At 37.5% G+C, this 15,580-nt stretch overlaps 1 protein-coding gene across 13 annotated transcripts in view; it reads right to left on the reverse strand.

Annotated features, from left to right (window-relative positions):
- The window catches only part of PUM2 (pumilio RNA binding family member 2), a 92,260-nt gene that overhangs the window by 12,872 nt on the left and 63,808 nt on the right, over window positions 1–15,580 (reverse strand). The gene's annotated exons all lie outside the window — the stretch shown is intronic.

The raw sequence follows: 15,580 nt of genomic DNA on the forward strand, positions 1-15,580 counted from the left end.
GATAAGCAAATCTATAATGATAACATTTAGAGAATCTGGGTGAAGTGCATTCTGGATTTAAAAAAAACAAAACAAACAAACAAAAAAACTATTCTGCAGCTTTCCCATAAGCCTGAAGGCATGCCACAATTAAAACCACACATATAGATTATCCATATTCACGCCTCTACTGCTGGTAGTCTAAATTTCTATACCCCATGTGTTAAAGGAAAGTAACAGTTCCTTCTAGTCTATCATTTGGTCTCCAGTACTATTAACCATTTCTTAATCACTACTTGAAAAAGACTGTACAAGATACTCAGAACAGTTCTATGTGAGATCAGGGTCCAAAAGGTCATAGTGTGCTGTTCCTTCAATGTTATTTACATTGGTAACTTTTAAGGTCAGTTATGACAACTTAATGGAGGCAAACACCTTACATTTTTTTAATAAACTTTTTACTTGTTAATTTCTTTGAGAACTCTATTGTTTCAGAATCCTTCTCAGTTAACAGAAATTAAAAATGTTCTTCAAAAATATTGAGAAAAACAACAGTTGAAACTACCACAAAATAAATCTGATCAAGCCTTTACTTTTTATTATTTTCCACCCCCTTGGGGTTTAGAACAGTAACTCTTCAACTTATCAGATTTGTATATTTTTTAAAAAATATATCCCTGACCAGGATAAGCACCTGGCTCCTGCCATCGGATCAGCGCGGTGCGCCAGCCACAGCGGCCATTGGAGGGTGAACCAACGGCAAAGGAAGACCTTTCTCTCTGTTTCTCTCTCTCACTGTCCACTCTGCCTGTCCAAAAAAAAAAAAAAAATATATATATATATATATATCCCTGAATTATCCCCTCTGAACAATTTTTATTTTTTAAATATTTAGCTGAGGGGCCAGCACCCCACATGGGCACCGGTTCTAGTCCCAGCCGCTCCTCTTCCCATCTGGCTTTCTGCTATGGCCTGGGAAAGCAGTAGAAGATGGACCAAGTTCTTGGGCCCCTGCGCCCATGTAGGAGACACAGAGGAAACTCCTGGCTCCTGATTGGCGCAGCTCCGGCTGTTGCAGCCATTTGGGGAGTGAACCAGCAGACAGAAGACCTTTCTCTGTCTCTCCCTCTCTCTATCTGTAACTCTCTCAAAAAGAAAAAAAAAAAAAAAATTAGCTGAAGGCTATTCTAAGAGTCTGAAGATTCTTTCCAATAAATTAGAATCAGGATGACTGGCTTCACTTACTAACAGGCTGCCACTTAACTGATTTCAAAATAAAAACGGCAATTCAAGTCAATCTGGGGTCCTTCAAGCCTACTAGGTAGAGCCTGTTTCAGAAGACAATGTTCAAGGAATCTCAATAAATGGGAAAATCTTAATGGGAGACAAGTAGTTCCAGGTAGGTCAAATCAATGGCACAGGGTGAGCAGCTGGGAAAAGCCTAAATGAGGACACTATTTTCTGGCATTACCTTTCATTACTTTTAGCTCATAAAAAATGCCCACATAGTGTTTCAGTTTTGCTTCAGTATTTTTTTTTTCTCTGCTCAGTTTTCATGAAAAGCATTTGGAACTCACAGGAGACTCTTAGCTGCCACAGACAGTTTGACTTTTATTACGACACCCATCCACATGGTACCTGGCTTTGTAGGAAGACATCAAAGTTGGGTAAGAGAGAAAAAAACTTTTAGAGCAGTACTTCTCCTTATGCACACTAACCATTTTGGAATCTTGTTTTATATATATATTTCTAAATACTAATAGCTATCTTACATACTAGATTTTGAGGGTCCACGGCATGTAGCAACAATCTGTGAACCTAACACAACCTACTATATGCATATTAAGATGGCTTTGTTATCCTCCAGGTATACAGTAACTTTTTAAATAAGGCAGTTATTTATCACTCTATCAGACTCCATGATAGGCAAACTGCATATAATGCTAAACTATCTACAGCTATGTCCTCCCAAAAAATTACTTAAAAAATGTTTTTGATTCACTTGTGCTAACTTTTTCTATTATGTACCTAATGTCTGCATACCCATTACCCAATTGGCTGAGCTGCTGTGTGCTGACTTGTGGAATCAGAGGGCAGACTTTACAGGGCTGAACTGTGTCCTTCCTCCCAAAACATGCTCAAGTTCTAGCCCCTTGCTATACCTGTGAATGTGATATTAGTTGGAAATAGGATCTTTGCAGATGCAGTAAGTTAAAATGAGGCTGTATTGGATTAGGGTGAGTTTTAATGCAGTGACTAGTGTCCTTTGTAAGAGAAAATGCACACAGACACACACAGGAGAGCACTATGTAATGATGGAGGCTGAGACCAGAATGATGCGTATTCAAGCCAAGGAACACTAAGAATTGCCTGCAACTGCCAGAACTAGGAAGAGGCAAAGAAGGAATGTCCCCTCGAGCTTTTAGAGCATGGCACTGCCTACACTAGGACCTGACTTCAGGCTTAGAGCTTCCGAACTATGAAAGGAGTTAAGTTTGCTGTTTGAAGCCACCTTGTACTAATTTGTCAGAGCAGCCATAGAAAACACAAATGCTGCTTTTTAAAAGCATGGAATAGTTATTGTTTAAACACACAGTACATGCACACAAATAGTAAATGAAGGAGGATAGTGAAACATAAAAATATTATTACAACTGATTAAGGTTACAGGAAGACAACATATAAATGACTCAAAAGTATAGGGCTATTTTTCCTCAGAATTTTATAGTTTTTTATGTATACACTGCATTTAAAGAAGACATCTATAGTGTAGCAGGTAAAGCCACTGCCTGCACTGTCAGCATCCCATTCGAGTGCCGGTTTGACACCCGGCTGCTCCACTTCCAATCCAGCTCCCTGCTATGGCCTGGGAAAGCAGTAGAAGATGGGCCAACTCCTTGGGCCCCTGCACCCTCATGGGAGACCTGGAAGAAGGTCCTGGCTCCTGGCTTCAGATCTATGTGGCTCTGGCCGTTGCGGCCAATTGGGGAGTCAACCAGCAGATGGAAGACCCCTCTCTCTCCTTCTGTGTGTAACTCTGACTTTCAAATAAATAAATAAATCTTTTTTAAAAAAGAAATCTTTTTATGGTTTCCTAAACTGTCAAGTATGTGCATTATCATTATACTTTACTATAGTGCTGCTATGAGAGTGCCATCATCTTAATAACTCTTAAGGTATATGTCTCTATCATACTTGTGAGACAAGCTTAGAGAAGCTAAATAACTTACTCAAGGAAGGATAGCTAATACCTTCTGATAGCTAATAATCAGATAATTTTCTTCACTATCATGTCTAAATAATTTAAGACTTTCAGTTATAATCTCTACTTTATTTCATGAAGAACATTTAATGCCCTGTGCCACATTTAAATCTGGGAAATGGCTAAAATTACATGGGGTATAAATTTCAGTAAATTTTTCTAACTACTATTAAAACTACTTATTTGCTATATAAAGACACAAACATTTTATTAAGGGAAAAACTGAGGCTACAATGAGTTTCAAAAGCAAAGTGAGCACAGTTAAAGGTATACTATTCCAGTTAATTTTAACAGGCTAGTATCAAAAGTATAAACATGGCAAGCATGTAACCCTGAAAGTACAAATTTTATGACTATGTGTAGACAAACAACATTAGATGCAAACCACAAACTAAGTTCTACAATAAAAAATAAAAATCTGTTGTTTCTACTCTAAAATCAGTTAAGAAACTTTATTATTTAGACTTGTCTTTAAACTTAAAAAAAAATGGGGGGAGGCTGTCAACACAGAAGATATTTAATAAACAAGTTAAGATCTAATGTATGAACTAGTCTTCAGACTAAGAGTAAGCTATAGGGCGAGTTTCTACTAACTGTTTAACACATGGGCAAAAATATTTCCCTGTCTCAGATCTCCTATGAGATTTGATCTGAATTCTTTTCTTTGGATAATAACGCTGATAACGGATAAATTACCAAACTACAGCTGCATCTCCTTTTGAATGTTCCTGCTGAGATTTCATGGCCAGTTGCCTTTCCTGATTTAGGTTAAGAAAAACTGTGTAAGCTGGGATTTCTTTCAAACTATGATTAATAAAAAGAATCTATACAATCTTAAGGTCTGCTTCATAAATGATGAACACTGGATAGATAACTTTTCATAGGCACATTTAGTTTCTCTCTTGATGGGATTGTTAACAGCAGTGAGAAAAGGGCTGAGCTGGGCGAGGAGTACTGTGATAATTAACTCAGAAAAGCCTTAAAAAGTATACACACATACACAAAAACAAAATGCTCAAAACTGATCATCAAATAACTTCCTTTTTATAGTATAATATAGGCTGTACATCCCTAATCCAAAAATTTGAAATGCTCCAATTCCACATATGACCTCATGTAACAGGTTACAGTTAAAACACAGGTACAGGTTACATATATTTAAAACAAATATATTATTGTGTTCAGATTTGAGTCCCCAAGATATCTCATTATGTACTTGTAAATATTCCAACATCTGAAAAAAATCCAAAATCTGGGACACCTCTGGCCCCCAAGCATTTCAGAAAATGGATATTCAGAGAACATACTGACTGGGAACAAATCAATGCTGTACTGTAGCAATTCATAGGATTTACGTTTTTAAAAAAGGAAACAGCCAGTGTCTGACTAAGAACAGATTCAAGAATCAAGACCACTCAAATTTAGTTATCCAAACATTTACTGAGATCTGAATATGCTTTAAATTTGTGGATAAAGATCTGGGCTTTTTTGTTTCTAATCTAGTAGGGGAAAATAAACCTATATGCAACCCTAATATATAAGCCAATGAGTGGTACATCTGGCACAAAAAAACATGACATAAAGACAGTAATTCCAATGAAGAGAATCACTGTTTTTACAGAATGGAATTATTAAATAAAGTGCTACAAAGCAATGCACTACAATTATTTAACTGCTGTTTTTGCCTACAAATTTGATGACTATGGATGGGGAGGATGCTTTTCTCTTTCCAGTCAGGCAGAGTCTGGTACGTGGATATTCAATATTGGAAGAATGAATTAAAAAAGAAAAATTTTGATCACACACAGAAACCCTAAAAAGGAGGCCAATAAAGCTATATAAGAAATAAACATAAAACAGCAATTGATAAAATTTGCCATGTATATCTTACTTTAAAACTTCACATAAGCAAGATTCTTATCTGATCAGTTTTAACACAGAAATTAGTAATAAATAATTTGAGATTCCTGAAGTACATTTAATTTATAGAGTGGGTCAATTGTTATCAAGTAAAAAAACCACAAAGAAGTCAATATACTGACACTCAAACTCACTTTTCCCAAGTCACATAGAGTAAATTTTATTTTACTGCAATTTTATAAAAAGTTGACAACTATTCTAAATTTAAGGCATAAGATCCTTTCAATTTATTCAGGCGGATATTAAACAGAAATAAAAGCATTCTTTCAAGAAGAAGAATGACAACTAGAATAAGCAAAACAGACTTGGGTTCAAAGTTTTTGTTTTGCCTTTTACTAACTTCAAGACGGTAACCAATTTTAGAATGAAATTTGTGTGTGCATGTGATGTCAAATACACATCTAATTTCATTTCTCCTCATTTGGATACACAGGCTTTATTTTTGGGTCTTGTCTCTGTTCTAGTAGCCTATTTACCTTTGGGACAATTATACAATTATATAATTTCAGTCACTGTATCTGGAAATAATAAGGTTTACAACTTCATTTTCTAAGACTGTCTTGATTACTCTTGGTTCTGCTTGTCCAATCACATTTTAAAAATTAGCTTGTCAACAACTCTCATGAGATAGGGATAAGTCAATCAGAAGAAACTTGCTATCTTTATAATACTGAGTGCAACCCATAAACATAGTATGCTCTTCCATTTATTTAAGTCATTTTAATTTCTGTCAGTGTTTTATAGTTTACAGTGCAAAAATGTTGTCCTTTTTTGGCTGGATTATTCCTAGATTTGTCAGAAGTGAAAAGTTCCATGTGAAAATATTCTCTACACAGAAGATACAAATTTTCAGTGCCATGACAGATGACGCTTTAATTTTTTTAAGTGATTTGCGTAAAGCTGCAAATCTTTCGTGAGACAATTTTGACTGTATTTTAAGATATTTTTTTGACTCCGTGTTTCCCTATCCTATAAACATAGTACAACAATATAAATCCCAAGTGAATTCTTGGTATATTAATAAAAAAATTCCTAAAAGTCTACCAGCTTGGGTGCTGGCTCTGTGGCTTAGGTTGAATTCTGCCTGAGGCGCCGGCAACCCCAGCTGCTCCACTTCCAATCCAGCTCCCTGCTAGTAGCCTGGGAAGTCAGTGCAGGATGGCCCAAAAGCTTGAGCCTCTGCACCCATGTGGGGGACCCAGAAAAAGTTCCTGCCTCCAGGCTTCGGATCGGCCCACTGGGCCATTTGGGGAGTGAACCAGCAGATGGAGGACCTCTTTCTCTGTCTACAACTCTGTCTCTCAATTAAAAGAAAAAAATTTTTAAATAGTCTGTCAGCTCCTAGTAGTAACTACAAATTATTTCAGTAACACCAGAGATAAAATTTTAACATAAATCTATATACATCTATCACATTTTTGAAAAGATTCATATAATTAAAGCAAAACATGAACATGTTTTTCAGATATAAAAGTAGTAAATTATGTTGTGAGAAATAGGTTTGAAGGTTAGGACTCCGAGAACAATATACTTAAGGCATCACAAGACTTGGAAAAACAAAGGGGCAAAACTAAGTGAAGTCAAAACAAATGTGAAAAGTAGGGTCAATGAAGAAAAAGGAAAACAATAAAATGACAGTAAACAATACAGAATCAAGGCCAGAAAAACTAAAAGAAACAAGTTCCAGTCTGCAGAATACTCATTAAGAGAAAAAAGCATACTGAAAAAGAGGTCGGCTTCTCTATTTTCTGCCTCTCATCCTAGAAGCTCTTCTTCAAAAATCTTAAATATATAATGGTATCCAAAATTTGGGTCAATGGAAGAAGGGGGAGGGGGGGACATGCACTGGGAGGAGATGATGGGGAACAAAATGACAGGCTCAGATGAACACACAAGTAAGTGACCCTGACTTTATGACTCACACAGAGCCAAGAGTGACACTGGAGTAAATGGAGTTATTTCTTTCCATTTGGTGCTTCTCCATGTTAGGAAATTTCAGTGGGACAATACTTTTTTGGGCTAACAAAGTGTAGTATCTTATTGCTGGGCAGTTAACGCCACAGAATCTCCACAATCACTATGACATACAAAACTTGTTGCCATACATTTCAAGCTGTTTACTTCCTTGTGAAGTATAGTACTAGGTATTCTAAACAAGTGCTCCAAGTGATTTTGAAGTCAAACCAGAGATCAGACCTGGTATTTTCTAATCTTCAATCTGTGATCATAACTAAACTATAATCACAGTCACAAAAATAACGTTATAAAAGGGTAATAAATAAAAACTATGGGCAAAACTCATTGTGACAAAAGTAGCACAACCAAGATTGAATAATTTTAGTACAGAAGAAACATCATAAATTCTTCCATAAAAGTCATAATATGATTTAAAAATATTTAGTAAATAAATTACTTTTAGACACATCAAAAGGTTAGCAGTGCTTTAATTTATGTTACCATGAGAACATGTAAATAGTAAATAATATTTTTTTTTTTTTTTTTTAAACAGGCAGAGTTAGACAGTGAGAGAGATAGAGGAGAGAAAAGTCTTCCCTCCATTGGTTCAACCCCAAATGGCCGCTGCGGCCGGCGCACCATGCTGATCCAAAGCCAGAAACCAGGTGCTTCTTCCTGGTCTCCCACACAGGTGCAGGTGTCCAAGCACTTGGGCCATCCTCCACTGTCCTCCCGGGCCACAGCAGAGAGCTGGACTGGAAGTGGAGCAACCGGGACAGAATCTGGCCACCTGACTGGGACTAGAACCCAGGGTGCTGGCGCTGCAGAGGGAGGATTAGCCTAGTGAGCTGCAGCGCTGGCCCGTAAATAATATTCTGTTGAGAGTAGGATGTGTTGCTCTATGAGTCCCTTTACTGCCTACCTTGGATCAACATATTTTCTTATTTTTTATATCATGGAGTAGATAATATATTTGGACTTTAAAAGTGCCTAGACTAGAGCTTTCATATATCTCAAGAATAAACACAAAACAAAAGATCTAGAAGTCTGGCAGTCTTAGAGCATAACGTAGGCTATAATGCAATAAACATTTTCTGATAGGCTATTACAATATTATACAATTTGTGAAACTGTTCGATTCCTTAAAGCAAGCAAAGCATCAGGACTCAGAACTAAATGCTAGCTTCAATTCTGGTATTTACAGGTTTGTACAGGTCTCCTTAGGCTCAGCTGATCTTTAATTTCCTCATCTTTAATGGACATATCACTCAGCTTGTCTGTCAACAATTAGGATGAATGAAATAATGAATATAAAAGTGCTTTAGAAAATTACCAAATGCTATTCAATTAGGGATTCTTAACTACTTTAATGAAAATAGTTATTTCAAAAACAGCCTTCATAATTTATACTGTTTTTTGCTTTTATTAGTGACCAAACACAAAAGAACTTTTAAAATGCAATTAAAAGCAAGTTCATCTTACTGCAAAGTTTTTGAAATTTATGCAGTTTTTTTTTTTACAATAAGCATTTTTCATGAGCATTTTGGAGGTGTCTTGTACACAATTCAGAAAATGGTACATAGCCTTACAATTAAGTTTGCCGTATTTTTTAAAGATTTATTTATTTATTTGAAAGGCAGAAAGAGACAGAAGGGAAGAGAGATATCTTCCATGCACTGGTTCACTCCCCAAATACTGCAATAGCTGAGGCTGGCCAGCCTGAAGCCAGGAGCCAGGAGCTTCTTCTGAGTCTCCCAAATAGGTGCAGGGGCCCAAGCACTTAGGCCACCTTTCATTGCTTTCCCAGGTACATTAGCAGGGAGCTGAATCCCAAGGGGAGCAGCCAAGATTTGAACTGGCACCCATCATGGGATGCCGGCACTACAGGCAGAGGCCTAACTTTCTACGTTACAGACAGCCCCTGGCCATAATTGTTTTAATTCTCAAACATTTTATTCTAAGAAAAGGAGCTGACAAAATTGGCCGAAGGCCAGCAATTTTAACATGTGACACCTACTTAAAACAAGAAAAATGTTCCTAAAAGTTAACATTATCCAATCTTTAATATAAACTTTTCTGTGATTAGGAGAAAAAGGTTACGAAATTTTCTAAATTATAGCATACAAACACAGAATACATGAAAATAATGAACCTAGCAAATTTACAGCTACTTTTCAATAAACTAATTTCAATGAGTTTAAAGCTCACTTTATCTTTTAGTATTCTTTTGTTAATGTTGCTTTTCACCTAAGAAGTTCTTCATCAATCTACTTACTCTGAACATAAAGACTAAATGAGAAATCACTAACATCGTAAGTTTAATGAAAGGAAAAAAAAAAAAAGAGAAACTAGCTATGTAGCTCCAGGTGGAATAATAACATTGGAAATACTCAAAGTGCTTCCTAAGAAATGAGGTATGGATATTCCTCACCTTACAATGAGGTTACAAGCTATAAGCCCACCATAATCTGAAAATATTAAGCAGAACACTCATTTACTAGAACTAATCTATACTGATCATAGCTTAGCCTTGCCTAATCTACCTTACCTAATCTACGTTCAGGGTATTTACATGAGCTAATGGTCAGGGAAAAATCATCCAACACAAAGCCTATTTTATAATTAAGTGTTGAATATCTACTGTAACTTATTGAATATTGTACTGAACAGACTGGCCAGATGAATATGCTTGTGTACTACTGTGAAGTAAAAATAAAGAACAAATTTTAAGTCATACTAGGCCTTTAACCTAGCAGTTAGGTCAAAAGTGTCCTAGACTGGACAGTACCTGCGTTTGATGGCTGGCTCCATCTCCTGACCTTAGCTTCCTGCCAACGCAAACTCTGGGAGGCAGCAGGGATGGCTCAAGTAATTGGGTTCCTGCCATCCATGTGGGAAACCTGAATCAAATTTCTGGCTCTCCGCTTCAGCTCAGCCCAGTCCAGCTTTTGTGGTCATTTATTTGGGGAATAAACTGGCAGATGGGCAGCTAGCTGGCATACATGCATTTGTTCTTTTTCTCTCTCTGCCTCTCAAATAAATCAGAAGTTGAGGCTGCTGTTACAGTACAGTGTATTAAACAGTGGCCTGCAAGACTGACATCCCATATTGGAGTTCAAGTTCCAGCTACTCAGCTTGCAATCCAGCTCCCTAGGAAGGCAGTGAATGATGGTCCAAGTGGTTGGGCCCCGGCCATTCATATGGGAAACCCAGATGGAGTTCATGGCTCCTGTCTTTGGCTTGGCTCAGATCAGACTGTTGTAGCCATTTGGGAAGTGAACCAGCTGATGGGTGATCTTTTGCTCTCTGCCTCTCCTCTTCTCTCTGTTGTCCTACTTTTTAAATAAATAATTTTTAAAAATCACAAGTTGGAGCATCCTAAATTAGGGGCCATCTATATTTTAAAATAATGATGTAGACTTTGATCAGAGAATGATTTAATGAAACATCTCATCTCTACAGATCAATACAACATAAGAAAATAATTTAGTTAATATTCAATGCTGAACCTGAAGTCCAGAATTTTGTTTTTATATTGCTCTTTGCATTTCAGGATTAAAGCTCAAAGTTATCTTCTTTTGTTATTCCTTTCCAGTTCTTTTGCTAACCTCTAGTAATTTAAGTGCTACTTTTTTTTTTTGGACAGGCAGAGTTAGACAGTGAGAGAGAAAGAGACAAAGGTCTTCCTTTTTCTGTTGGTTCACCCCACAAGTGGCCACTACAGCACCAATCCGAAGCCAGGAGCCAGGTGCTTCTCCTGGTCTCCCATGCGGGTGCAGGGCCCAAGCACTTGGGCCATCCTGCACTGCCTTCCCGGGCCACAGCAGAGAGCTGGACTGGAAGAGGAGCAACCGGGTCTAAATCCTGGGGTGCGGGCGCCGCAGGTGGAGGATTAGCCTAGTGTACCGCAGTGCCGGCCTAGCTACAACTCCTTAAAAGTAGCACTTAATGCCAGCACCGTGGCGCACTAGGCTAATCCTCCGCCTGCGGTGCCGGCACCCTGGGTTCTAGACCTGGTCGGGGCGCCGGATTCTGTGCCAGTTGCCCCTCTTCCTGTCCAGCTCTCTGCTATGGCCCGGGAAGGCAGTGGAGGATGGCCCAGGTCCTTGGGCCCTGCACCCGCATTGGAGACCAGAAGGAGGCACCTGGCTCCTGGCTTCGGAACAGCACAGTGTGCCAGCCTCAGCGGCCATTGAGGGGTGAACCAACAGCAAAAGCAAAACCTTTCTCTCTGTCTCTCTCTCTATCCACTCTGCCTGTCAAAAAAAAAAAAAAAAGTTGTAGCTAACAAGGGAGCCAATCTATGGCAGGAGCCGTGGCTTAACAGGCTAATCCTCCACCTAGCGGCGCTGGCACACCGGGTTCTAGTCCCGGTCAGGGCGCCGGATTCTATCCCGGTTGCCCCTCTTCCAGGCCAGCTCTCTGCTATGGCCCGGGAAGGCAGTGGAGGATGGCCCAAGTGCTTGGGCCCTGCACCCCATGGGAGACCAGGAGAAGCCCCTGGCTCCTGGCTTCGGATCAGCGCGATGCGCCGGCCGCAGCGGCCATTGGAGGGTGAACCAGCGGCAAAAAGGAAGACCTTTCTCTCTGTCTCTCTCACTATACACTCTGCCTGTCAAAAACAAAAACAAAAACAAAAACAAAACAAAACAAAACAAAAAACAAAAACAAGGGAGCCAATCTGGAGAAATGCATAATGGTCAAACATGGTATAATTTTAGGACCAAAAATAGGCATAAAACTGATGATCCTATTTGGAAATTTATATTCATTAAATAAAAGTTTAAGAAAAAAAAAAAACTGATGCATCTCAGACTGCAAATGGACTAAAATATTCCAACTAACATGCAAATCTATTGGCTTATGGAGAATGATGCAAATAAAGAGCTCACAAGTTATTTTTAGAGGTTGCTGGGGCATCAATTAATTATTCTGAACGTTAGAAAATGATGGAAAAGAATCAATCACTATCTAGATTCCTATATGAATTGTCATTTAGGGAAACCTTCCAATCGATGAGAGAAATCTTTTTTTTATTGAAAAAGTCCAGGTAGTAACTATGGAAGGAATAACAGCATTAGAATATCACCATTTTGCAACCTCTGAAGAAATATTTAGGCAATGATCAAAGACTGCTAAGATGATTAGCTGGATTGGCCTGGCAATCTCACAGTGGAGACAACCAGATACATGTCTCTTGACACAGTTCAACAGAAAGTACAGAGAATGGGCCAGCACTGCAGCTCACAAGGTTAATCCTTCGCCTGCGGCACTGGCATCCCAGGTTCTAGTCCCGGTTGCTCTTCTTCCAGTCCAGCTCTCTGCTGTGGCTCGGGAAGGCAGTGGAAGATGGCCCAAGTGCTTAGGCCCTGCACCCGCATGGGAGACCAGGAGGAAGCACCTGGCCTCTGGCTTCGAATCGGCGCAGTGCCGACCGTAGCAGCTATTTTGGGTGTGTGTGTGTGTGTGTGTGTGTGAACCAATGGAAGGAAGACCTTTCTCTCTGTCTAACTGCCTGTCCAAAAAATAAAAAAAAAAAAAGTACATAGAACAACACTTGCCAAAATAAACCTACCCATCCATCAACCATCTGATTAAAAGCCTTTGAACTTAGTTGCAGTTTTATTCAACAGGAACATGTTAAGCACCGTCATGGGGAAGCAATCAACAAAGTCAGTATGGAAAATTCAACAGGACAAAATTTCTTGAAAAAATAATGTAAAGGAAAATAAAAGTAAAGACATTATCAACAAATGCAATGTATGAACTTATCTGGACCCTGATTCAAATAAAACAACTGTAAAAAGGTATTTAAGTCAATTAGGGAAATTAAGAGTTAATAAAATATTAACTTTTAAAGGTACGATAATGCTATTAACATGATTATCTTTTAAAAATCAATCTCTTAGATATACTAGAATGAATAAAATTATTTCATAATTCAAACCTCAGTATATGAGAAAAGTAACTGGGTTGCAAATCTGAACAAAAATGTTTTAAATTACTATAAAAAATAAACATTGAAAATCTGTAAACTGAAATACTTGGTTTTCAACCAGAAAGTGACTACTAGTCATCCTGCTGAAAATACCTTTATTGATTGAATATCTATTATAAAAGAATGAAACATCTTTTTTGGAAAGCCAGCATAGAACACTGCTACTAGATATTTTCTGAGTTTTTTAAAAGTTAAAATGCTTCACTAATTCTTTAAGAATGCAGATCTCAAGGCCTATTGACATAACTGTAACTGTTCATTTATGCTGTTCATTTCTTAAAATCTCACAGTAAAATACCCAGGAATTAATCTCAATTCTAAGGAGACAGAGAACTTACCTCTACCTTATGCTTTTATATTCTTAATATGTAAGCTGAATAAAATTGCCTTTAGAAATGAACATGCAAATTCCATTTCCACAGATATTTTTAATTACCAACAGCCTTGAGATTTCATTCATGAAAAAAAAAATCACTACAATGATAAATAATTTAAAAAGTCTTCATCATGTGTCAATTGCAGGAAAGCACAGGATAGATTATTTTCATGAACAGCATGCGAAGGGCAAATTTATGCAATTTGCTGAAAATTTTTATTTTTTAAATTTATTTTTATTTATTTGAAAGGCAGAGATAGACAGATGCTCCATCTACTGGTTCACACTCCAAATGCTTGCAACAGCAAGGGCTGAGTAGGCCAAAGGCAGGAATTAAATATGGTTCTCCCACATGGGTGGCAGGTACCTAACCACTTGAGTAATCATCTGCTGCCTTCCACAGTACAAATCAGTGGGAAACTGGCATCAGAAGTTGAGCTGGGACTTGAACCCAGCTTCAACATGGAACAAAGGTGTCTTAAGACACATTTTAAACACTGCATCAAACACTCTTAGTTACTGTGTTATTTTGAACCTGGCAGAATCTATTTGTTATTAATGTTGCCAGTCAGAACAAAAGGGAAGGGAAATGAGAGATATGAAAAGAATACAATACAGATAATTTTTAATTCCAATCAGAGATGTAAGAAGTATTAAATTTCCAAGCTGATGCTAAACTACAGTTTAACTATGGGTTCAAACATATTAGGCTGTAATCCAGAACTGCTGGCCTAAGAGGTGCTTCCCTAAGCATATACAAAGGTACTTCAAAAGGTTTGTGCAAAATCAGAATTAAAAGTTAAATTTACTTTGGTATAGAAATAGTTTGAAATCCATAAATAAGTTTCAAAGAACTTTTTAAAGACTCCCTGATATGTTTACATAATTTTTCAAAATAAGTATCTTCTGGTTCTATTTTCCACAAACTTTGTGAAGCAACCTTATATTAGCCTAAAGAAAAGTACAAAGGCACATTATCTAGATTGCCGCAATTACAGACATTTTAAGTCATTTATATCCAATTTCTAAGCAAGCTAAGTAGAACCGTAATTAATGCTATTTATACAGGCTCTAAAGCACACAACACAAGCAGTAACAGCTGAACAAGAATCTAATCTGAAACTTACCTATGAAAAGATGACAAGACACGACAATAGTCTTAACAATAAAACATGAAACTATTTTGATAGGCCTATTCTTAGATTTTTTTTTTGTTCCAAATTTGCATTTATTTCAAAGGCATGCCTTATAGGGGAGGGAGGAGTGATGTCTGAGCAGCAATAAAAATCAGGACCTGAGCTCCTGTGACTAAGAACAACAGATGATAAACGAAGGAATTTATATCAAAGCGCTGTAACGCAGATCTAAAGACCTCATCTGAATAAATAATTGGTTGTATTTATCCCAAAGTCCTGTAAGAGCAAACATCCTCCAAAGAGAAAAGGTCCAGAATCTGATGCAAAGAATCAGTTTTAAAAGCGAAACCTAGCTCACTGTGCAGTAACAAATCTACTGCAACAGCTACCTACGTTACATGGACATTTACTCTGTATGAATGAGCTTTAGGAGAAAACAGCTATACCCTTATGAAGGGGGTGGGAAAGAAGCTCATACATAATCTCTAACTCACAGTTATCTGTTTACAACAGGAACATTACTCTTTAAATTACAAGTTGATTCATAGCCTTCCTTACATATAGGAGTCAGTAACTGAAATTTTCAGTTTCAGGTGAGATAATCAGAATTAAAAATTTTTAAATCTAATTTTAATAAAAGTTTCTTTGATTAGATGTCAAAACCCTCCATAATAAATGATTATCTGCCTGTATAAAACTTGCCAGGGAGGGGAAAAAGCTAATTACCAATTTAATAATCTTGGGGATAGGGATAATTTTAAAGTATAGCCTAAACAGAAGTTCTAAATGCTCAACTTCAGGACACAAAAGTCTACAACATTTTTTTCTTTATTGACATACTCAAAAGAAAGAGAAGTATATGGACCAAGCCTATAAACTTCTCTAACTCATAAACATACAAAATTCACATTACCTAATGTAACATTTTGATAAAATGGCCAGCTATTCAAAGG

This window comes from Lepus europaeus, chromosome 13 (genome assembly GCF_033115175.1).
Source record: "Lepus europaeus isolate LE1 chromosome 13, mLepTim1.pri, whole genome shotgun sequence".
In the NCBI taxonomy this organism is placed as follows: domain Eukaryota; kingdom Metazoa; phylum Chordata; class Mammalia; order Lagomorpha; family Leporidae; genus Lepus; species Lepus europaeus.